Consider the following 24,856-nt stretch of genomic DNA (forward strand, 5'->3'; position numbering starts at 1 on the left):
GCTGTAGACTGTGTTCAGTAAAAACAAAAGATCAAACAAGTTCTGTAATCATTATATAAAGCACATTTGCTATGGCATGTGAAGAAAATATACTTCCTTCCTAATACTAATTAACATTAGAGAGTTGTGGGCTGAAATGCAGGATAAAAATAGCAGTTTAAACTAATCACTCAGCAAGATGTAAATGTTACATATAAAGTATACCTAACGGGTTGGAATATTTATCCCAGAAGTAAAGAAAGCTTTCACTACTCATGAATTATAAAAGTTTCTCTTCCTGCCTCACTGCAACAATATATAGACCCTTTGCAAGTATGTGACCACTCATCATAGATTGTCAAAAGTTTTCCTTATTTGTAAGTATTAAAATGTTTCTGTAGCAGCCAAAGTTGTGAGGAGCAAAGGGAAGCATGAGCAGATGACATAATACCACACTGTTTTATACAGAGCATGAAGATATTCCAATGGAGTAAGCCATGCTATGACTATGAGTCTATGCGTAGGTTTGAGTGCTCCAGACAATGCAGAAGAAAAGCCCACAACCAATAGCAATAGCGTCACCTTCACCTCAACAGCACTGATATATACATATATATATATCCCTTCAAAGTGCGTTACTAGTGCATGCAAGTCAGCCAGCTCCACATAACATGGGAGATCTCAGATCTACCTTTTTTTTTTCTCATGAGATCAGTTCTCCTTACATATGTGCTCCATCCTTCCACAAATAAATGCAGACAAATTTTTTCCGCTTGTCACCCCTAACTATTCCTCTCCCCTTCTCCATCATATGGTTTCCCCACTGCCACCAGCACCACTAAATGAATTCTCATGGTTAGGAGCCTGCACTGAATGGAAGACATTCATGGCTGGCATGATACCAACCAGCTCACCAGAGTCTCAAAAATATTCCTGAGCATAAACTTATATTAAAATATTCAAGATGCCAAATGCTATTGAAATAATATTTAATGGTTTCCTAGTAACAACATTTCAGAAGTTTCCTAATAATTTCCCCAGCAATAATTCAAGGTAGGATAACAATTGGAGAAAAGGTGTTGAGATGTGCAGTGCTTAAGCATTGCATTTGAAAAGTGAACACTTTCCTGTCTCTTTAAAGAGGTGCCATGTTTCCATCCTCCAAAAACTTTAAGCACCTTTCGAGCTCTGTATCTAATAAGGATCTCAATGAGATATATTCTTGAGTAACAGTGTTCTCGGGACTCAGCTGAAATTCATGAGCAGAGCACATGAAGACATCACCATGATCACTGCCCCTCTCATCACACATTTAGCTACTTTGGGTTGGATTCAAGAGTGCTTATTTACCCAGCAGAAAGTTTGTTGCAACAAGGTACACTTGACACTGGTTACACCCAGACTATATGAACCAAGCTATTAGGAAGGCAAGACTATCCATTGGGTGCTAGGCTAATGAAAAAGAAAATGGGTATTTTCCTTCATCAGCCATGGAAAACAACCCACCTGTTTAAGCAAATTCTATAATCCCAGGCCAAAATCAGATCCCAAACTCAAGCTACCCTGCACTCTGATCTCCTGCTCTAAGTGTCACAGGAGTTCAATTTCAGTCTGTAAAGATTAAATAAAAGAAAACAGGCCTTAGGCGATAGAAAGTACAACCCAGGACAGCACGTTCTCACGTCCTCTTCCAGGACTCTGTCAGCAGATGTTTAGAGCAAGGGAGCAGATGAGCAGGACCTGTGAGGCAAATCTTGAGGAGCAGAGACTTAACCTGATAGAAAGGGAAAACTGTCCACAAGCACTGTTTTAAGATCACTCTAAACTGACAAGATAATTCAAATAATCTCGCCATGTAAACGGAGTCACAAGGCTCATAGGCCAGCCAGCCAACCAACCAAAAAAACCAAACCAAAACAAAAATAAATCACTGAAATTTGAAAACCAGTTAGTCATAACAAGTCCAAAACCTTCCCTGCAACAGACTTACTCCACTGAAAATGGAATTCTTCAGGGCAACACAAACACCACCTCTGCTCCATCCTAAAACATGATTCATGCCACTAAGTGCTTTGTTTCCCTCTTGTAGCATGTAATGTTTGGACTTCTTAAAAGGGTCATATTGAATTAACAGGTTCACCTTGAAACTACACAGCAGAACAAAAAGCTGTGTGCCAAACAGCACTGGAGAGGGGACCAGCTTACAAGAATGCGATTCTCCCCTGTTCAGTAAGAAGAACAAGTGTCGTGACAACCTTTAAATGCTCCGGGTCCAAAACACAGATGTCCTCCTAAGTTCCTTTCAGCTTGCAGCAGAGCATCCAAAATGTGCAGCCTGCATCATGAGCACTGCGCAGGAACGCCCGCAGGGAAGCACTGGGGGAGCTGTATATCTAACCACAGACATACTGCAAGGATCAGTTATCAGACACTGGTTATATGGCTGTCACAGCTCATTGGATTTCTTTGTCTTTATCCGCTATAAGCATTTAAAAGACAGCGCTCTGTTCCCATGTCTAAAAGTATTCGGTAAAGCTCATATATCATTCGGGCTTCTCAGGTGGGGGCAGGGAGCATGAAACAAACTCAAAAACCGGACTTAAAATAGCACTAAATAATAGTTTTCTTCAGAGAAGTTAAGAATGGCTTGTGGAGAGTGATAGTGGTGCTAACATCTTAGAAGGATTTAGTTTACACATGTGACCTATTTGGTGCATTGTCTCAGCCATGTAGTGCATGGGGAGCTGGAAGCATAACAATAGATAAAAGATAGGGTTTACACTGCTAAAAAATGTTAGCCATTTCAGCCTCTCTTGTACAGCTATGAATAGCTCATTTGAATTGCAGAAGGAAGATTTTTCCAGCAACAAAAATCTGATCCAGAAAGTTCCTCTGAGGAGGATTTTTTTCCCGAAGTATAATGCAGAGCATCGCTTATGAAAAAAGTCCCTCAATAAACATTTTGCAGACTAAAACACTCAGCTGTCTTTCTAGGAATTGAGATTAATCTAGCAAGCCTCAACACTGACTTCTGAGACTGTAGCCAGTCAGGCCCTCTACAGCTTCACAGCTCACAGCAGGGAACACCCAAGATTTCTGAGCACTTTTTGCATTTTATGGAATAAAGAATAAATTGGAAGCAGCATATTAATATGGAAGCAGCCTGGCTCAAAGAAGGCCTGGCCATCTATTCTGTGATGCAAATGGATATGCAGGGTGATTACTCCCGGGCTTTCCTCTGTGGGTACGTGCTTGTGTAAAATATGTAGGTGCCTGAATGTGCATCTTTCTTCCCCGAGGTTCATCACGTTGACGATAAGTGTCATGGAGACTTTGAAAGTCTCATCTTAGTCCATGACTAAAAGAACATGGTGCAGTAAGATTTTAATCAAGAGTCTGCTTCTGATGTCATCCTTCCATGTGCCCCAGCACTGCACATCCCGTGTTCTCCTGGGATCAGCCGAGACAATGCCGCATCACCTCCCCACGGGAGGTACGAGGCTGCCCCACAGCGATGGCCTTGCACTCCCCAGACAGCTTTTCCAGAGCCGTCTGCTCAGACCACAGCAAAGCATCTACACAGTGAAATGACAAACAAGTTCTCACTTGGGAAATTGCAAGGCAAGATCTCAGGTTCTGCCTTTATATCGTAACAAAAAAATAAGGGTGGTGGTTATTATTTGTTTTATCGCAGTAGCTAAGTTGTCCGCAGTGCAAGCAGCAGCATGTGTAGAGCAGAGCTCTTGCCTGTAGGAGTTTACAGTCCAAGAAGAAAAGGGACAGCAGCACAGCCCAAGCACGCAAACAAGCGCAGGTGGAGCCAGTCAGCCTGACAGACACCAGTTGCAGAGCACCGGTGGCCCGATCACTCACGTGGTTATTCAAGAGAAAAAGAGAGCAATTTTCAACATAGTAAGATGGAAAGGTTTAAGGGAAGAAGAGAAGACAGATTTGTAGGCTTTTGGGGGAAATCTTCCTTAGTCCAGCTAGTGCTCACTCCACAACTATTTCTCCATTTCTGTCCTTCCACCTTATTTTGCCCTTAATCTCACTGTGCATTCTTCCTCCCAGCTGAAAGAGCAAACCCACAAGGGAGCCAGATGTGATGAACGTATGGATATAAAAAGGCAATCTGCATAACAACAAGAACCATGTGAAATAATCTCATTTTTCCCATCTTACTTCTATTTTTTTCCAGTGGAAAAAAAAAAATATATGTCTAGTTCATGGTTTGTTCTTTTCAAAGCAGTTTCATTTAATACCTTTAATACCATCCTCCACTTTTCAGGGTTTGGGTACAATATATGGTTATATAAAAACTTTCCATCCTCGGTACATGTATACATTACTGTTTTACAGCTATATTGCAAAGTTGCTTTCTCTCCAAATGGTATCAGAAGTGAAAGACAAAGCCCACCATAGGCAAGCAAACAACCTACGGTTCAAATTGTAATTACATAAAGTCCCATCAGTTCCCTGGTGAGCCTAGAGTAAGCCCAAAGAACTCAGTAGCAAAATTTCTTTGGTAGGAGCAGCAATTCACTTCTAGCAGTTTTGAGCAGAGAGAATCATGAAGGGACGAAAAAGAAAATTATGGGTCTGTTAAGTGGAGAGAAAAAAAAAAAAGATTATTCTTTTTTGATCTATGGTGGCAGAAGCCCATAGGAGATCCTGAATATGGAGATAAGGCTCTCACAGGCAGGACATCTGGATACACAGCTATGAATACTAGTTTAACCTAGACCACACATTCCTCTTAAGAACCCATATTTTCTCTCTTGATATATTGAACGTGGTTCACCAGCTTCCTACACTCAAAGGGCACAGGGAAGAGTTTCACCCCAGCGGTATTGACTGTGAAGAAAAGAAAGTGGTTCAAGAGGCAGAACAAGTATTACAGCCAAAGTTCAGGTGCCCCAAGTGGTCTCTGGAAGACCTTCTCTCTTTGCCGATCAAGGAGACCGGACTTCGCAAGTACCTTCCCACCATCACCATGGACTGTTATGCACTGAGCACCTATAAAAATCTGGCCTCAGCTGTGGGTGTTGAAGACCTAAAAATGTAGCCAAAGAAAATCTGGTCTGCTGGATCTGACCCAAAGCCAATTGAATCGAGCTTTGGACCAGGCTTTAAGAATTTTTGTTATAAGACGTAAGAAACTGGACCTTCCCCTTGTGCTGTGCACCGTGTAAACATACCCTGAGAGAGAGCCAGCACTGCAAGGAGCCAGCAGGCTGAGGAGGGATGGAGAGGGGAGAGGGAGTTGTGGTCACAGCATATTGGTTGCAGGGCCATGGACAGGAGACAGTATTTATATAAAAAGCAGTTAAACATTAGAATTTAGTGCCTCTGATCATTCTGCTGTTACCAATATGCTGCTTCTACCTCCAGCCACTTTATTCTGTTCGTTGTTTAGAACAGAGCACCGCTGAAGTTGTAATTTTAAAATATTTTCCACTATGATTAAACAGCTGCTGCAGTCAAGTAGTTCTATCTTCTATCAAAGTTTGTAAATCACAGTATTCAAAAAAGATGCGAGAAGCAAATAATCTGGTATATAATAGTTATTTGATTTTTTACATATGTGTAGAGAAAATAAGCACATTAGATCTCTGGCCTTTAATTAAAAAATAGTTGGGGGGAGGGAGTAATATCTTAATAAGTAACATCTGACCAAAAACTATTTAGTAAATCATACCCTAAGTGTGGCCAAAAACTGTAAGATTTACTGCAAGTAAATCATTATTGCTATCTGAGTCTGAATAGCTTCCATCTGATTTCTATACGAAAATACACTCCATGGAAGCACAGCCTTGAACTTCAAAGGACATGCAGGATGCTACTAATTTCTGTATCTGACAGTGTGATGCAATATTTGGATTTGCATCTCTGCACTTCAAAGTGTGGCACTCTCTGGATAAGGTCTCCATTTATTTTGACATGGATTCGCAGAGGTGAACAAGAAAGCAGCACCCAAAAGAGACAGTAACACCCAAAAAAAAAAAAAAAAAAAGAAAAAAAACCCAAATCCTGTTTGTTTCTCTCTAAATTCAGTAATGCCCTGGAGAACAAGGATTACAGAAGCGTACAAGTCATGGTTGCGGTACTTCAAGTAATCTCCAGTGTCCAAAATGCAGTGTCAACATATGGTACTCAAATGCAGATTTAGAACATCTTTGAAGTAATACTGGATCTGACTAATGGGTAAAACACAGACCTAGCTGCCTTTTTATTTTTTTACTTCATACTGAGGTTGTCTAAATTTCAAGTAGGGCAGGTAAATATTAGCGTATCTTTAGCCTGTGAATGACACAGAATTTTATGTAAAAATTATCAGCAAGATGAATTCTGATGGTCTGCTTTACTTTTTGCCACTTAGCAATGCCATGATCCTATGCTATAACAGTACAAAAGTTTTTGCTCTAATGACCCTATAATAACACTTAAAAATTCATATCGTATATGTGTGCAATTTCTATCACATTACAGACCTAAAGAAAACTCTAAATGCTGGGATACAATCACAACTGCGATAGAAATCTTATTCATTCCATCAAAATACAGAAAAAGTATCTTCTGCAACTATAGCTCCTAGAACAGTTCTCACTTCCTTTGTATAAAACATCAAAGTATTTTTCAATACCAACAGCTGTGGACCAGAAACACAAATACAACTGTTATAATTATTTATTTATAATTAATTAAGCACTGATCATGCTCAGCAAAAAACATTTGGGAGGGAAAAGACCCATATCTTAAAAATCTGTCAGAACAGAGGTAGTAAGGGGCAAAAGTGTAAAAAACTTCACCATAAAAATCCAGGAGGAAATTACTGGCATTTTGAAGCATTGCATAATGCAGGCTCAAATAGCTGCACCTAAAATTATGTTATATAAGATGCCACTGTCACTAAGGTTTCTAATTGAGGAGTAATTATCAAGTATCCATACCCAAGGTATACACTGTTCTTATAATTAAGTTTGCATAATATGCCACTACATTAAAAGGATTGCCTTTGTATTTAATTATCTTTGATTTTTTTAATGCATTTTTTTAAAGGAGAAAGAGAAAAAAAAAATCTATCAAAGCTAGCAGGACTCAGAAGATTTGTGTAATAAATATCATATGCAGATTTTTATTTCCCAATTCAGCTGGAGACCAGTGTAGTATTTTGAAGTTTGATTAAGGCAGTTCAGCTTCTCAAAAGTTCCTGTTTCAACATTAAAAATAAGTTGTGTGGTTCCGTTCTATTAATTTTATTTTTTTTAAAAATTGACTAGCACATTTCATCTGCTCAATTAAAAGACCAAAAATCAAATACTGTTCAAAGAAAGAATTCAAAATTAGTGTGTTACTTCTTACTCATTGTGATTAGTTACCAGTTGCTCGGTACAATATTTACACATATTGCCAAATCCCTCAGTCATTCCTTAGGCAAAAAAGGTCACCGGGAGTTTTGACTAAGTCCTTCAGGATTTGGGCCATATTGAATTAGAAATCTATATAATTCCAAACATTTTCTCTATTATATAGAATTCTTGCATACTTAAGCAACTTTGTGTTTAGCATGAATCTCAGAGCTTAAACGCAACTCGCATCTGGATCGTAGATTGTGCTTTATATTATACAATCTGCAGTTACTGGAAATGTTTGTATCCTTTACTGAGAAAGAATGATTCATTTCATAGAAATTTTCATCTGCTATTAATCTTCCAGGATATAGTTAGTGTTCTGATATTTTCAGATATTGTTTTATGGAGGGATTTAAAGTAGCTCTCCCTTGGCAGCCTGCAAGATTACTCAGTGATTATAAGCAACTCAATACTGTATGACAGCATTTCCATGCAAGGGACTTACAATCATGTTTCATTAATTCGGCTTGAATGAAGCCTCATTTCAGGCCTTGAGGAGCTTAAGATTTATGTGAAATTAATAACATAACAGATGTCTTCACAATTTGGTTCCTCTGAAAAAAACTGATTACTTTGAAAACTTCAATGCTTTAAAATGCAGACTGAGGGAGTTTTTACTCTAGGGTGAAGAGTTATTCGTTTATATCAACCAAATCTCGGAACTAAGTGGAATTTAAATGTCAGATTTATATTAAATAGTCATATTCACCATTATTACATGTAATAAACAAAAGCCTATTACTTTCATTAATAAGTGGTGTTGGACATTTAAACTAAAGCTTAGAGAGATAGAGTCAGCACCTTTGCTAAGCAGTAGGAATAAGTGAGACACAGGGGAGGTAAAAGAAGAATATCCAGGAAGCCCTGGGTTTTTTATCTTTGTTTCTGATAATTTAATCATCTTTTCCTCACAGGAAAACAAAACGCATCTGTGCTCACACAAAACTCCCCACTTTATAAGAGTTGAAACTGTCTCTTGTGGTTGCACATGCCTAAGGCCAAATGCCTTCTTTTCACAGGACACTTTAAACACTGGCTTCAGTTCTTTTTCTTTTTTTTTTTTTATTTTTTTTTTTTATTTTTTTCAAAAATTTAATTCTTTTATCTAGGCTTCAGCCACACTAGGTGCCTTGCAAGCTGAATTTTAACACATGCATGAGCAAGGGGTTTATCTTTAAGGAAACTGTCTATGCGATTACTTCTGCAAGTCCAAAAAAAATAATTGAAATAAAAATTATCTCTTAGCTTTGGTTTTTGATCCGGTATGCTGAAGGGCACGGGGAACAATGCATTTTTGATTCACACACTCAAGTACAGCTGATAGGACAGTCACTGTGATGGTTCGATATGCAAATGTATTACATTAAGGGCTGAAAAAATTGACACAGTGCGGGATATTACAGCTAAGACACTATCAGCAAAATCATAACAATTAGCTGTTTGATTACCGTAGACACGGTTCATGCACCAGCCTCACATTTATAATGAGGTATCCCCCGAACCCTTTCTTGTCTCGCCCCACCCTCACCACCATGTCCACATTGATAGGATGCTTCGCCAAGAGGTAAGGGCTCCGAGATAAAGACAAAATATCAAAAGCATTAGTATAAATTACAATTGTACATTATTAGCTATTTAATTACATGAGATATCAGAGTGGAGCTTGCTGATTTCATGCTTATGTTAAAAGTTACCATGGCAGTATTCCTCCCCTGCGAGACGGCATCAGGAATTATTGTTAGCACATGCTAAAACAGACAAAGCAATGTATTCTCGCCCCATTCTCTCCCTGTCTCTCTCTAAGTTTAATACCAAGGAATTCCTTAGGCATCTAAAAAAAAGCACATGTCTGGCATGGGGCTGTGAACCAGGAGATCTGAATTTGGAGATAAAGTCAGCATCCTAGGCCTAAGGCGGGCGGCCACTGTGCTGACTGAGGAGGTGACTTGTTCTGCTCTCCATGAGGGACACCCGGTTTCCGTGCACCAGCACCCCCCTCCTCGCCCACACCCCCCTGAGGGATGGCATTAGCTGTGCCTCCAAAAACATCTGCTTATCAGCTCCTCTGGAGGGAGGAGGAAGAAGCAGTGGGTGGCAGAAGGTTGCAAGGGGGGGGTGGGGGGGTGGGGTGGAGGGAGAGGGGGAGGGGGAAGGGAAGACAACCAAGAAAAAGGCGACACTAATAAGGATGAAGGATAAAGGGGGGGAACCGTACTCTACCCAAACATGCACGCAGACAAAGGCCTGATCAAGCAGCACACTTATTCACATGCCACTGATTTCTCCATATGTACAAACATGCAAGATAATGCCTAAATATACACATCAGTGCACCAGAGAGTGGAAATCAAGAATGAGAGATGTCTTTTGGTACCTTGCCTCTTTTCAAAGGAGGGAAATCAGCATTTTACACTAAAGATCTAAAAAAACTCCCCTGTAATAAAATGTAACAAATGCTAGAGTTACACATTAAGTTTTTCCACCAAATTCGCCATCTGGCACCCTCCCCAGTACCTATGTGCCATAGCTATGCAAAGCCATCTTCAGAGGTGCTGGAATACCCCTAATCGGGAATGATGTCAGCATGACGGGATCGGAGGAAAGGCTTGAATTTAATGTAAGGCTTTTACTTCTCTTTGGCCTTCTCCATTAGGTCTCTATGGACGGGTTGGTTAACAACGACAGGCGCTGACAGATGCCGTCATGCACCACAGCAGAAACCTTTCTGCTCAGAGAAGATTTAAAGCCAAATAAGCAATATGTACTGAATCAATTAATGAATCACAGATAGCTGAGATGGCAAAGGCTGTCTTTAGCCCTGTGCCAGTGAAGTATTCTCACCCATGACGTACAGGCCCTTTTATGGCAGAAGTATGCTGAAGCACACCAAAAACCTCACCCAGAAAGGAATCACCCACCACTGAAGAGCAAATGAACGGATCTGAAGGTCTGGGTCTCATTTTACCTCATCAGTTTCTTGAAGGCTCAGAGAGCATTAGGTTGGGAAGAGAACGTACCATAAAACTTATCACTAATTATGTTTAACATAGGAGTGGTACAACTTCAGGTACCAACTCCTTTATCAGGGACAAGGAAGGACAGAAGGGCTTGAAGCTCTTGCTGGGATCAGTCTGGCCCCAAAGATGTTTGGATGCTTTACTTAAAAGCCTTGCCCTTACAGTGTGGCTGTAAAAGGTACAGAACATTTCAAATGCAATTGTGAAAAAGGATGGGAAACCTGAAAAGGGATGAGAAACCCTGAATGCAGCCCTTTCCATTTTTTTTTATCCCACTCTATTAATAAAAAGTATTTTAAAAAATCCATGCACTTTAATGCATGCACTTTGCATCAAACTGGCCTAATTTGAAGATTTTTTTTTTGATGTTTCCTCATCTCTGAGCTCATCCATCAATAGCCACAATGACTGAGTGCTGTTCCTCTGCTCCATTCTCCTATCCTTCATCTACAGATTTCAAGACAGCTTTCTCTGGTTCTGCTGCTACCAAATGTACAGATTCCTCGTAATTTCTCTGAAGAGTTTCACCTCATTTATCAACTCTCTCTAAATTAAAACATCATTTATCACAACAGAAAAATAAAACCAGTGTTTTAGTGAAGCTGGCTTTCAAGGAAAAGTAGGGCAGCAGAATACCTGGGAATTAGGGTAATTCAGGAGCAAGTCAAAGTTTTCTGGAAGTGGCAAAAGCATTTAACATGGGGATTGTAAAAATAAGTTGTAAACCCCTTTGCTGTCCACCTCCTACAAAACAATCTCCATGCTAATGTGATAGTGACCCAGGAACTGTTATTCTTACACCTTAGGAAAGCTTAGAGGTCTCCGATTTTCCTGCTCCATTGGATGCTGGGCCAGCAAAAGTTAAAATTTTGAAAAGCTGAATGGACAGATAATCTCAGGCTCCATGTACAACCGCCACATTTCATTTATGCCGTAAGAATTATGTTTAAACATTGAAGTATTTTCTTCTCTTAATCTTTTTCACCTAAATTAAAATTTCAGTGTTAAATTTTTTAGTGCAGAAGAAATGGAATACCGAAGGCCTTTTTTCTCCAAAACCTTCACCAACACTAACACCTCCCCCACAAATTTTAGGGCTTGCTGAATCAGCATTTTTGATCAACTGGAACATTCCCCTTCCATTATGCTCAACTGCTCTCAGTTGTTTGGAGGTGGCTATTGAGGTATGGGGGACAACTACTTGTGCTGACAATCTCATGGAATAAGCTTTCAGGTCTGGAACTTTCTGGTTTTGACTTGGCCCACTATATTGAAACACTCTCTCATGAGAGAATAGTCCAATAATAGTAATGATAAAAATAATAATAGTAGTAATAATAATAATAGTAGTGAGTATCAACATTTAGCCTGACTTTGTACGATGCCTGTGGTTCTTACTCAAGCTGCTTCACGTGACGACGGTAGCCAGGGCAATTGGCCTGACACCAGTGCATCTCGCTCTACTACTGTCCCCCTTCCAACTACAGGGGCTCCATTGGATGCTGTACTAAGTTACACATTTGAGCTGCCTTAATTTAGTCCTGGAGTGGTACTCACACTTTCTCATGTTGCTCATGAGCAGGTCCACAACTTGGTGTTACTCAGAGTCTTCAAAACCCCAGAGTTAGTAAGCAGTATTAGACTACATTTGTCAGCCCTTTGACACACAGTCCTGTTCCTGGGTCCAACATGGTACAAATAATCTCCTCACCCTTGGCTTGCTGGAGTCCCCAGATATTAATACTAGGTGCCAACTTGTCTTTTTAAAAAGAAAACTATTCACAGCTATATCAGTGGTGCAGATAAATGGATAAGAATTCATTCAGATCAATATTATCAGGGGAACAACATCCTTTCAGCTCCAACAACTTTTATTAAAAAAAATAAAATCCAGCAAAAACACCCCAGCCCACTGTAAAGGGAGCCAAGTGATTTCTTCATACAATGCTTGTTATATTTACTTTAAGGGGAAAAGTAAACGAAGACTATATAGGAAAAACAAAAACAAGAAGATCTAACTGTACAATAAATACAGAACGTGCCCTATTTAATCTGCTTACAGTAAAATCCACTGAGTAAAATTATAATTTGATATGGCTCAGCTTAGCCAATAGAAACTCATAAAACGTCTTAACATCATAATACATTGCACAAAAGAATCACTAAGTACCATAAAACATATGGGAATATGGGTCTGTATTCATCCATTACTCTTTGCCAGTGTAGCATATTAAAATGGTTTCTATTTAAGTGCAGAGATCCCTGAAGTATACTACAGTCTTAATTAAAATGTCAATAAAATGCAAAAGTGCATTGGGGACCTTATCTGACTTTTTTTTCTGTTAACTCTTTCAGAGAGTTATTTCTTAATAGCTTCATTACACTACTGAGGTTTGGAGCAATTAAAAATAAACATAAGTAAGCCATTTTTAATAATTAGCTGCAATCTGAGCATGATCTGTATCCTTTCTCTCTAGCACAATTCCCTGCAGGAGTCGCTGGCAGGTTAAGTCAAGACTGGAAAAGTAGGTCCTTATCCGAGGCCAGGAAACCATGCTTTGGCTATTCTCATTCCAATATTTGATTTTATTTTCAGCAAATTTAAAAAAAAAGGAGCAAGACCTTTCCCGACTCTTTTTTCTGTGATCAGAGACCTGAGCCAGGTAGGAGACTGTCTGGTTTTCAGTGACGCTTAAAGAGGACAGCTTTTGCTAGGCATGGGAGACACTGACCTGGGAGGCAAGTTGTCTCTCTGAAGTTCTTGCCCTGCCTTTCCATGGGGTATCAAACTCACCATAAATGGAAATAAAAATTATAGCTGGCTGAGAAATTATTATCTATTTACTTTTTCTTTTCTTTCAATGAATTTTAAATTGCCTTAGAAAATTTCCTTTTTAATAAAACAAAATAAGATGCATCACAATGTCTTTCCAAAACTTGAAATAAAATTCAGTTGTAAGGAGGAAAAGAAGACCCTACCCCTGCCTTTTGTAATACTGGAAGGATAACAGTGGAACAAGTAAATAAGTTTTCTCTTTCCTCCTTTTCCATTCTCCCAACCTTTTGTACCAGAAGAAATATTTTCAAAGTTAAATTAATTTTTCCCACTTCCCTAGAACGCTACAGTACTTCTCTAAAATCTGCATTTCCTTGAGGAAATAAAATGTATCTTTGGAATGCAATTTACCTATTGCCAGCAAGATCAAAATCCTGCCGAAATTTGTGATACTGGGAGCAGCCCTGGAGTGCCAGCAGCACTGTCCGAGGCACAGGTGCAGGGTCCTGGATGGCTGATTCGGTGCAGGAGGGCTGTCCTGAGAGGGGTGAGCCCAGGCCAAGGCTCATTCTGCTTCGAGAAGGCATGGAGAGTGCTCTGAAGTCAGTGGCAGTGTATAATCCAGCCTAAATAATAAACTGAAGGATCAGAGCCTCTGTTCTGGAATCTTGAAGTATTTACAGGCAGTGTATCAATCTGGCCATAGCCACTAACTTGTTAGACGAGATTGGCGACTACCTTCCTTGCACCAGGATAATGCGGAAAACAAAGCATAGCGCTAGCTTTGAAATCTGTGCTTAGTGGCTAGATACATAACACACCTATCTTTTTAGTAGGCTGGAGAAGCAGAGGAAGGAAAAAACAAGAAATAAGAAAAGTTTACCAGACCAACATACCTTCAGATTGCATCACGATCTGTTTCTCTTTCTACTTCATCCCCCTCTAAATGCACTTTCTGTTAAGTGACAAGCAGTTGGCAGGTTTTGCAGATATATTGACAATAGACATATGATACAGCTGTGAAGATTTGTCTTACCAGGGACTCAGCTGGTTTCTACTAGCTAACAACCAACAGCCAGATTTTGGGGGTTATGACCTCTAGTTATTTGAAAGTAACTTGGGGAGGAGGCAGGCAACACACTTTATGTACTAGTCTGCTGTTCCTAGAATATATTTAGGACTTACTCAAATAAAACTGACTCCATTTAAAGATTTTTTATTTTTTTTTAAAGCAATTGGAAAGGACATATCTTCTGAACAGAACTGGGAAATTTTAACAGTTATGAGTCCCTATCTTGTATTGTGCTGAGCAAGTGCTTCCTGCAGAGTGACAAATACTCTTACCTCCTAGTGGGTTATATGGAACATGAAGGTATTTAGCTCAGTATATTGTATTCCCTTTGGTGGGGATAGTCCACATTAGGTTTCTCAGTTCCTCTAATTCTTTGATTTTTATTTATTTATTTATTGAAAGCTGAAATAATAAAGGATTTGGACTTTGACCAGCAGAGGTGCTCAACTTTCCTGTCAACCTCACGTGCGCTGCATGGATTTCTTACAGACATACTATTTTCTGTAATCCTAAAGATCTCATTTAACATTACTGTATGCATCACCTCCACGTCACTGTAACAATTTGGGAGAGGAAGGAAAAACTGCCATTCTAGGATGGACCAGTGGCATCAGACAAACTCTGACCCCAGTTTGAGCTAAAATGAATGATAAATCAAAAGATGATTGCCAAACAGGTGTACAAGCTCCCACAAAATACGTGGATATTACATCATGACTTGAATAAGTTACTCCTGTCCAGTGTAAAAGTAATGGAAAACTTGAAAAATATATGTCCGACAAATAATTTAACCTTAAAATACTTAATTAAAACACTGGATTAGGTTCAACAGAGCTGACTAACCTGCTTGGCTCTCCTAGTGAAATGGATAAACTACCAGAAAAGCCTCTTCACTGGCTATTCTAAGGACAGAGGAAATCCTTCTAACAGCTTTAGCTTCTGTTCCCTGACGAATTATGTGCTCAGGTAAATGGAAGCTATAGCTTATTATGTCACTGTTAATACATGGGGTTTTAGTTATTTTCTGTGCTATCTGTTCCCATGCAGTAATGTCCATGTATTGTCCAGCGGAGCAGAGGGGACAATTTGGAAGGAAGGCAAGGGAAGCACATCTCACCTGAAGGCACCCAGCAGATTGCAGGTGCTCCTTCGTAGCGTGGGAACTACTGTTGGTACCTTGGCAACGAAGCACTGAATGCTGGGAGGTGTAGTTGGTTTGGGCATGAGGAAATGTAAGAAGAATCTAGATATCTGAATGAAGTGACTGATGTAGGGAAATGCCTCCTAGGTACCCATTTCTGGAGATAGGAGTCTGAAGGCCTTGTTAGGGGCTGCTTTGGAGAGGGGAGTTGGCAGCCTGGAAAGCTGGCCCTAGTCTTGTGTGATTTGAATAACACCACACCCATATATTCAGTAGGAAGAATTTCCCTGTGACCTCTCTGGGGTTTTTAGAAGATGAGGGGGGAACTAAAACTTGCCAAATGCATAGAGGAATCTCCTTGCTTTTTTCTAAACAAGCCAGCTCCTTGTTCCTTGTTAATGCCAAGAATTTTATTAATAGTAGAGGACACACAACAATAACTACAAACCTTCAATTGAATTAGACTTGAGGAGAGTGGTCTATAGTAACATATTTATATGATTGGTTTCTAATGTTGTAGTTAATTATAAAAATAACTTGCCTGCAGCTAGCACACACACATCTATACTTAAGTCTTTTTTTGCTTATTAAGAAGTGGGTTAGCAAAGACAAAATTGCTGTTATTTAATATTCATTAATGAACCATTGAACTAAAACCAGTGTGCAAATCTTGCACTTTACTCTAGATACACAGCAGTCAAAAACGTTACAGCTGGTACATACAAAACGTTGTCCAGGAATGGCTTGTGTTCAGTAAACTTTTATCCAATTCATATCTGAATTAACGTTCACCTGTAGACAAGTGAATTAGAGACCTGTGTTGAAGTCTCTTAATCACAAAGGCCTTCTTGTCAAATCACAAAATAAATGGGGATAGTCCAGACATATAAGAGCCTGCCTTTAACATCACACTGTTTGATGCTAATCCTGTCTTGAAAGAACTCCATAACAAACACCCTACAGTATTTGTTTGCTGTATGAAGCATTGACAATGTTCATGTCCTTCCAAAGTTATCATACTACTGGGGAAACTGCAGGAAGTATTGAAGGAAAACAATGTCAATTAGCCCTCAATCCCCCTGTCCCCCACACCCTGACTCAAAGTGCAGTCTTAAATTTTAGGGTCATCAGCTCATCCCCCTCCTTGCACCCTTTAATAAAAGAGAGGGACAGGCATATTTTCTTCACCCATCAATAATGTTCTACCCTCTTTATGCAGCATAACCACCATTTCTTTCCAGCAGGAAGCACATATTTCAGAGTACGCTTCCAGTTCCTACCCTGAAGGAGAGATGTCCCCACCTAACGCCATCATTGTGGTAAAAGGAGCTCCCTGACCTACCCTTCTGACATTGGGCTCATGCCTGAGCTCAGGAAAATAGAAATAACAACATTTGAGACACTAGAAAATTAGTGTCTTCTCCTACATTGTTCCTTTCCAAGTGTAGCAACAATTTATTTCACTGTATCTCAACAGCGGTTCAGAAATTTTGCACTGATAAATCTGGGGAAGGGATATTTGCACAGACAAGCACTTGCCAAGACACACAGTACAGCTGTGGAAAAAGTTCTCACCCACTAACTGGAAAATATGTGACATGTTCTCTGGCCATATCAGATTTTTAGTAGGCTTTGATTTGAAAGGCAGCATCTGTAAGTCAAACACTTCCATTTGTTAAGAAAACAGATGCATTCATTTCCCAGCAAAAATAAGGAAAACATTGTCAAGTTCAGAGGCAGCAAAAAAAATTGAGCGCATTTTGCCAGTGGAATTTTAACATTTTAGACTGCATCAAAAGGTATGAATTGCCTTTATGCGCCCTTGATTTTTCTCCAGTACTCAAATAAGTAATTGACAATTTCCCCAGCAGAGTATGTGATGCTCAGGAAAAATATATATGAATTCCAGATTAAAAACACAAATATTTCTTTATCTGTCAGACCTGTTTCATGAAGATAAGTATATTCTTTCCTTGGTGGAACCCTTATGGTGCCCCCAAGGGTGAGTTGTATCCTGGTCTCTGATGCATGAAGGTTGGAGCCTCAAAAGTCCTACTGAAGTCAATGGTACTCAGCTCCAGTACGAACTGTATCAACATAAGTAGTCATGAGAGAATCTGTGACTCATTTTTCTGACTTAAAATAGTCCATGGCTTATGCGCTGTGATCTGTTGTAGAGCAGTAAAAGTCTTGGTTTCCATCAGAACATTTTGCAAAAGAGTTTTCATGGGGGGTTTGATTGTTTTGACAATCTCAGCCTCAGGCTTTCAAAGACAAGAGCTTACATTGCATAACTGAATGGCTAAGTATCTTAATAAGCCCAAAACAGCAATAAAAGATGAAGCTGTGATGTGGACGGAGAGGAAGTAGGAAATGGTGTACCAGCAGTAGAAACACAGAAAAGTACCTGATCTCAGGAACAGAATCCTGCAAGGTGCTGAAGATAGTGGGAATATAACTGAGTTTTGTGAAGTTACAGAGTGCTTGACTGCTTTCAGAATGAAAGCAAATGACTGGCAATTGCTCAAAGAGTGGTGAAGATGGGAATTGCATTTCATGTGCTTTACTTGCAGCCCTTCAGTGTTACAATTACAATCTTCTGGTTTTGTAAGGCAAATCACAAAGGTGACAGAAAAGAGAAGAAAACAAACACACCAGAGCTGGGTAAGAAAATCCCTGAGCAAAGGGAATGAGTCCCAGTTAGTGCTGTTTATCTTATAGTGCAAAAGAAAGAGAAACTGTTTTTTGCTTCTTCCCTGACTACAGGAAAGCCTGTGCTTTACACAGAGCAGCCACAGCCCGTGGTCGGTGGGGCCACTCATGTATGTTCACTCCCAAAGATCCAAAGCCCTTCCTTTACTCAGGCAGGTTTTCCTACCATGTGAACATGCACACGGAACATTTTCCAATATATATGCAAAAACTGTTGACATGCCTTTAAATAACTTTTGTCATAGTATCGTGTACACATTAGCAGGGAAGCTGTCCGGTTTTGTAAGTGTGATTCGAGACAAATATTTGTATTTAAATTCTATTGTGTTACCATATATCTTTAAGCAGACTGGCAAATTTTAAAATATTTACATGTATTTGAGACATCTCCAAATGGACTTGGGGTGATGGGTGGGGAAGGCACATCTGCAATCCATTTTCTAAAGTATGAATGCTTACATTTTTGTTGTCGTTGAGGAAAAAAAGACTGCTTCAACAGATATGGGCATCTCCTCCATCCTCAGGCATTGCTAACATATATCAGTTGCCCAGCTCCTGGGAGTATATGAGTTATTTGTTCTGTACTTTCTGAAAAATGCAATTCTTCAGTGTTTTTATTTTTTTTTAATTGTAAAGACAGATTTAGCAGCACAAAGCAGGCTATTAAGAAAATATTTCCAACACATTTCTTATGTAAGAATGATCCTCTCAATATCTTTTCAAGAAGCCAAAGTGGGCTTTCAGAATCAACACACAGGTCGTAGAACAAAATTAGCACTATTCTGTGACATAGTATCTGTCCAGAGGAAAAGAAATCAAGAAGAATGTGATCAAAAGAGGAGTAAAGGGATATGACACTATCACAGACAAGACAAAAAAAGAGATAGAATTGATCCCATCTTTATAATTTTCATATCATACTTAATAATTCGAAGCTCACTATATTTGTAAGGCAAGAGCCAAGTGTTGGTTCACCTATCAACCTCCCCACCCCGTTTGCACAGACTGGAGTAACCAAGTACGTACATACAGATAAAAGATATAGCTGGATCCTTCATAACCCCAGCTGATACACACTAATTCCCAATCGTTCATACCCTCATGCATTTAAAAAAAAATTTTAAACCTCATCCTTTCCGATACAAACAACTACTCAGGGAGTTTTATGACTCTACTCAGAAGGCAGGAGGTCACGGGCCCTGGCTACACACAGGACATTTAGTGCCCACACTGAACACACTGTGGGATCTTTGTATTACAAACTGTCAAATTTACCTGATGCAGTATACTCTAGGAATAAAGCCTAATCTTATTTAAACCTCTCATACAAGGACAATATTTCTTTGCCATATATCTTCAGCTATAAAAGTTAAGAACAATCTGATCATTTGCATATTTCATGTTCAAATATGAAACAGAGGGCATGGATCATTACTCATTCATCACCCTATATTTTCCTGAATCTTGAAAATAGAGAGTCAACAAAACACAAGAAATTGCAATTCTCATTGAATGCCAAGCTGCCAACCTCCCCCATTTGCTATGCCTGCATGAGGTGTCGTCAAGAAAGGCACCAATTTCTGCTTGCTTGCCCCACACCTGAAGACTGGGTAGGATGACATGGATGGTCCAAACAGCATCAGACTGTACATCTTAATAATTGCTTTTCTGCCAGTTCTAAAAATGGTATGTTAACGACTATTTTTAGTAATGGCAATAGTATCTTTTAATGGCATTATTTCAGCCTCCTAATTAAATAGACAGATTAGTAACAGATAAATGTCCATTCTTTTAGAGAGCTAATTAAGAACTTTCATCATCTGGGATGCACATGTACCCCCAGCTTGAAGTTCTCCCAAGAAATGCAGCTGCAGGTGGGCCAGCTCATCCAGGGAGCACCCAGACCCACAGCTGGGTGTGTTTGCTGTCATTTGCCTTACCGATATTCAGCAGAGATGGCAGCCCTTCACATCCCTCTCCACTCTGACAGAGTCCTGAATTTCTATTTCTGACTACACAGCTGGCAAAGATCTTTTAGACTGACAGGAGATATTTCTCTTCCTCACAACTCAAGGATATCTCCTGTAATAGACCGCTCAGGTTGGTGAAAAATACTCTTTCAGCACTTGATCAAATATGATTAAATACTCCAGCATTTTCAAGTAACTGAGTTTGCTTTTACTTGTGCTGCACAACGAATGTTTATTAATGCATGTCATTAGGATACAGACTAAAGACTGTATAGTGAACACATGAGCAAGCTGTCCCTAAATGACCTTGATTTTCAGCCAGATAATTTTGCTTGCAGGCCAGCATGCATTAATTTGGGATGCTCCAACGATCATTACATATTGCCCCTGAATTATTTATTTACCACACTTGACTGCTGTCTATTGCTCTCCAATTTTGAGGAAATAGTAGCATGTGAGAAGGGCTGGACGGTTCAATACACAAGGCTGGATGAATGGAGACCATGGTTATAAATTCAGTGTAATGGCTAATTTGCCATGTCACTTCACTTCTCTGGGCCTTAGTATCACCTTCTTGCTTTTGACTGATTTAGCTGTGGAGATTATAAATTCTTTGAGGTAAGGACTGTTCTTCAGCACCTGGGTGTTTCTACTGTTGTGTCAAAATAAGAAAACTACTGATATTTGCTATAGGTGGGAAATTGTTCAGTACTATAGGCCATCTTTAAGAATGCTGTCTTCATATAATGGGTCACAGGAGCACCAGGTTGTCTTTAACTCTCCTGATACCTGCCGTTATCCATCCCGCTTCAGCCTTCTCACTCTTAAGTATAACCACCCCATAAAGCATTCAGCCCTAACAAGGCAGCCAGCTCCTCTCTCTGTTCAAATCCAGCTGACTTTGTACCAAAACATGCCTACAACTTTACATTTATTTGCAAGAAAAAGGCTCTTTACCTCCTCTTGAGCTAGTTACATATATATTTTTTTAATTATTTCTCTTAGATTTCCAGTTTCCACGTTGATTTGGCACTCTTCAACCCTCTCTTGCCCAGTTACTCCTTTACTACCTTCAGTTAGGGAGGCTGAATTAGGCTAAAGGACATAATGTTACACAGAAGTGAAATGTTGCTATTTGCATTGGGAAATAGAAAGTTAAAGAGGAGTTGCTAAATGTCTTAAAGACCTACTGAAAGGAAGGTAGTTAAATGGAAATACTGCCTTCCTCCAGCCCAACAGCAGTTTTCTGCATGCGAATGGCCTGGTTTTCACTGCATGTTTCATCTCCAAGTCTTCGGTTTCCTATTGAATTTGGACCGTCCCACAAGCTTTCCCAAGGGTAAGATGATCTGCACGTTAAAGTGTAGCTGCACAACTTCGTATGGTCTGCTGTGATTTGATATCTATATATGCTGAAGTAAAATGTTGGGCAGATCATGCTCAAAGTTTGTTGTATAACTTACAGTTTGCTTCTTTCCCAGAGCATGGGAGTGCAGTGCTGGTCCTGGATGTGTCCTAGCAGCTTGTCCCACCTTGTCAACCTCAGGAAAGAGGCTGGCATGCGATGGCCATTTAAAGTCTCGTGACAGTAGCATTCTGAGGCAAATGAGAAGGAAAGGACTTGCAGGTCTTGGGAAATGGCAGCAACACTCAACTCCTGTGCAAATAATAAGGATATGGGCTCCTCTTGGCTGCTGAATGCTCGTGAGCAAACACGTACACTTGCACGTGCACCCGTCACATGTACAGTGCACAGGCAGTAATGCAGACTGCTCAGGCCAAGAGAGCAGGCACAACTGCTGTAAGTCCTCAGCAGAAAGGAATTCAGAGGTCCCTGCAGCAACAACAAACCAACGGGGGACAGGAGGTAGGGATCCACAAGACTATTTCCAAACCCACCAGTGATTTGATCCTCTGATGGTCTGACTTGCCCCAACTAGGCAAAGGAGATAAATTGTTACCTTCTCAATACTTCTCACATAGGGCTTGGCAGAAGAAATTATTTTCATTGTTCAACACACACAGATCTAAAGGATTATATGTACTGGTCACCTACAGCTGCACTAGTGAAGCAGTGGCAGAAGGAAGAGGACGCAGTGTGAGGGACAGCCATTCGATGAGCATCCTTCCAGTTCCCACAATGGAGCAGCAGGGATCTGACCCACTGACTTTAAAAAGGAAATCTTAAAGCTTGAGCTTCTGCTTTAATGAAATAATAGTACAGTTTTGATGATAATGGCAAGAAATACATCAGGCTTATAGGTATCTTATTAATGAGAAACATTAAGCTAAGTGATGCGCTTCAGCTTTTATTGAACCAACACCCACAAATAAATATACTTGTTCCCATGAATAGGGATTCATTCTTCAGTTGAATGTGTCTATAAATTAATCCATTGTTACACCCTAACCAGAGCCAATATTTAACATCTTTTCTAATCGAGCTATAATTTAATAGTTTTTAATTTCTTTTAAATTAGTTGAAATCCTTTCATTTTTTCTTTTATCAAGGAAAGTTCTCCTTTTTGCCTATGATTGAGTTTGATCTGGCTTTGTTAGAGCTCTCTTCAGATATACAGTACACATTTTTGTTCTTTTTATCTAAGTTTCCAGGACTTGATCAATAGTGGAGCATATTTTTCTATCCAAGAACTAACCAAATTTATTCAACAGATTATACATTAATTTTACCATTAGAACATAATATAAGCAGATAATCCACAAAAATGCTTCAGATTTTTTGAAAGTGAATTTAATTATAACTAGTAATGTGCATTTGAGAATTATAATTATGAAAAGTCATGTTCTATAAATCTGAAATGACAGATTATATTTCAAAGCCTTATTGCAGAGGAATTAGAGTACTGATTTATTAGTTGTAAATGTCTGATTATTGCAGCTTTGCTAAAAAACATGATCACAGCATATTCTAGCTGGATTTAACACATTTAATCCTTCCGACAAGAATCATATTTTGAACAGAAAGCAGCACTGTGTTAATTTGTTTATGAGACAGATCTAGACAACTAATCTTTGTTTTATGATCCCTTAACAGCAATAATTTAAAAACACTTTACATACTTGTATTTTTCCAGCTGCAGACTACAGCTGATTATGAAATTTACATTCATCTATAAGCACCACAATTATTACTTGGCATTACAAATGGTGCTTTACATGATTTGCAGTTTCTCTGCTACCGAGGGACATCCGGTACACAGAAAGTCCAAATCATCTCTGCTAAGGATTTGTCCAGTCACATGGAGAAAGCTACCGAGCAATCACGGTGTTGAGTGTCTCTCTTCTGCCCATGTACAAGCACTACAAGTTCCCAGCAAGTGACAAGCAAACTTAATATGCTGGCATTGACTGCAAATAAAGCCCCATGTTTAATTAATCAAACATAATGGGGTATGGTATAGGATGGGTTTCCCTCAAATCCGCTCACGTTACAGTTTTTAATGAGGTTCCCTCAAGGGAAAGATGTGCTACGTTTTATAACGAAAACTGACATTTCTGCATCTGTCAAGTAGTAAAGCTTTAAATTACGACATTTAACAATCTAGAATGACTTGCTACTAAACTATTTGAAATATAATTTTAAAATCTTCCTACTGGACTTAATTTTTACATGCACTATTTCATTTTATCACATAGCTGAGCAGGGGGAATCAACTGTTCCTCCAGATGCCTGTTATCTGGATTTTTATTATTAGAATTAGAATTCATGTCAAGATAAATTTCTTTAGATTGCCTTAAACAAAGAACCCCTCTAGTGGTTATTTCCTGGCCAGTGATGCCACGTCAGCCTGGGTACAACCTCACTTGTTTGTGGGGAGCTCTACCCCTTAGATGCTCCAGCAGAAGTCTCTCGGACTGGCCGCTCTGGGCAAAGGTTCATGTTCTCCAGGGCAGAAACTGGTAACTGAACAGCACAGACCTCCCCAGGCTCCCAGGGGCTCCCATCACACATACATGCACATCCCGGTGGCCTGGGGAAGTGAGAAGCAGATTGTGGGACAACATTAATGCAGATTTACATATTTTTTCCCTTCTTAGCACTTCCAGACACCCACTCAAAAACAAAGGCAATGTAAGTGTGGCAGGAGCCTACATTTTGATCCTTTCTGGAAAGGGAAAACACATTTCTGCTGTGACGATACCAGGCTCCTAGAAGCTTTAAATATGCCATGTTGGTATATAGGTATAATCAGAATGATAAAAAGAAAACCGACTTCATTCAGTAAGAACTGAAAGATCCCATCACAGCCTTGCCATTCAGTTTCCTACCAACACGCAGTACATGGCACACATTCATTTGCTGTTACTTAGTCTCTAAAAATAGAAAATAGATGAATTAAAAAAAATATCGATGACAGCCTGAATTTCAGAAAAACCCTCCTCACTTTACATCAGGTATAATCTGCCAGCACTTGGCAATCATTAATTTTATTCATTTATCACAGGTGCTGCAAATTGTACTGCCAGTGGCATAAGCTGGCTACAAGCAATCCAGCATGTTTTTTTTAAAACAATATTACAATATTTCATCAGTCAGCTGTTTCCTGTGAAAAAACCAGAAGCAACAGACCACTTGCTCGAGACCAAAATGTGAATATTCCTGGAAGTCTCTTTTACAGCACTTTCCCAGCTTATATTGCTTATCTTCAGTGGGGGACCCATTTGTTACAGTACTACAGAGTTACTTGAGGTGGGCCGCAATGTTTAGACCTTGCCATTAAGTACAAGCCTTTCTGACAACAACGAGTTCTCCTAC

Source organism: Phalacrocorax aristotelis, chromosome 8, assembly GCF_949628215.1.
Source record: "Phalacrocorax aristotelis chromosome 8, bGulAri2.1, whole genome shotgun sequence".
NCBI classification, from domain to species: Eukaryota; Metazoa; Chordata; class Aves; order Suliformes; family Phalacrocoracidae; genus Phalacrocorax; species Phalacrocorax aristotelis.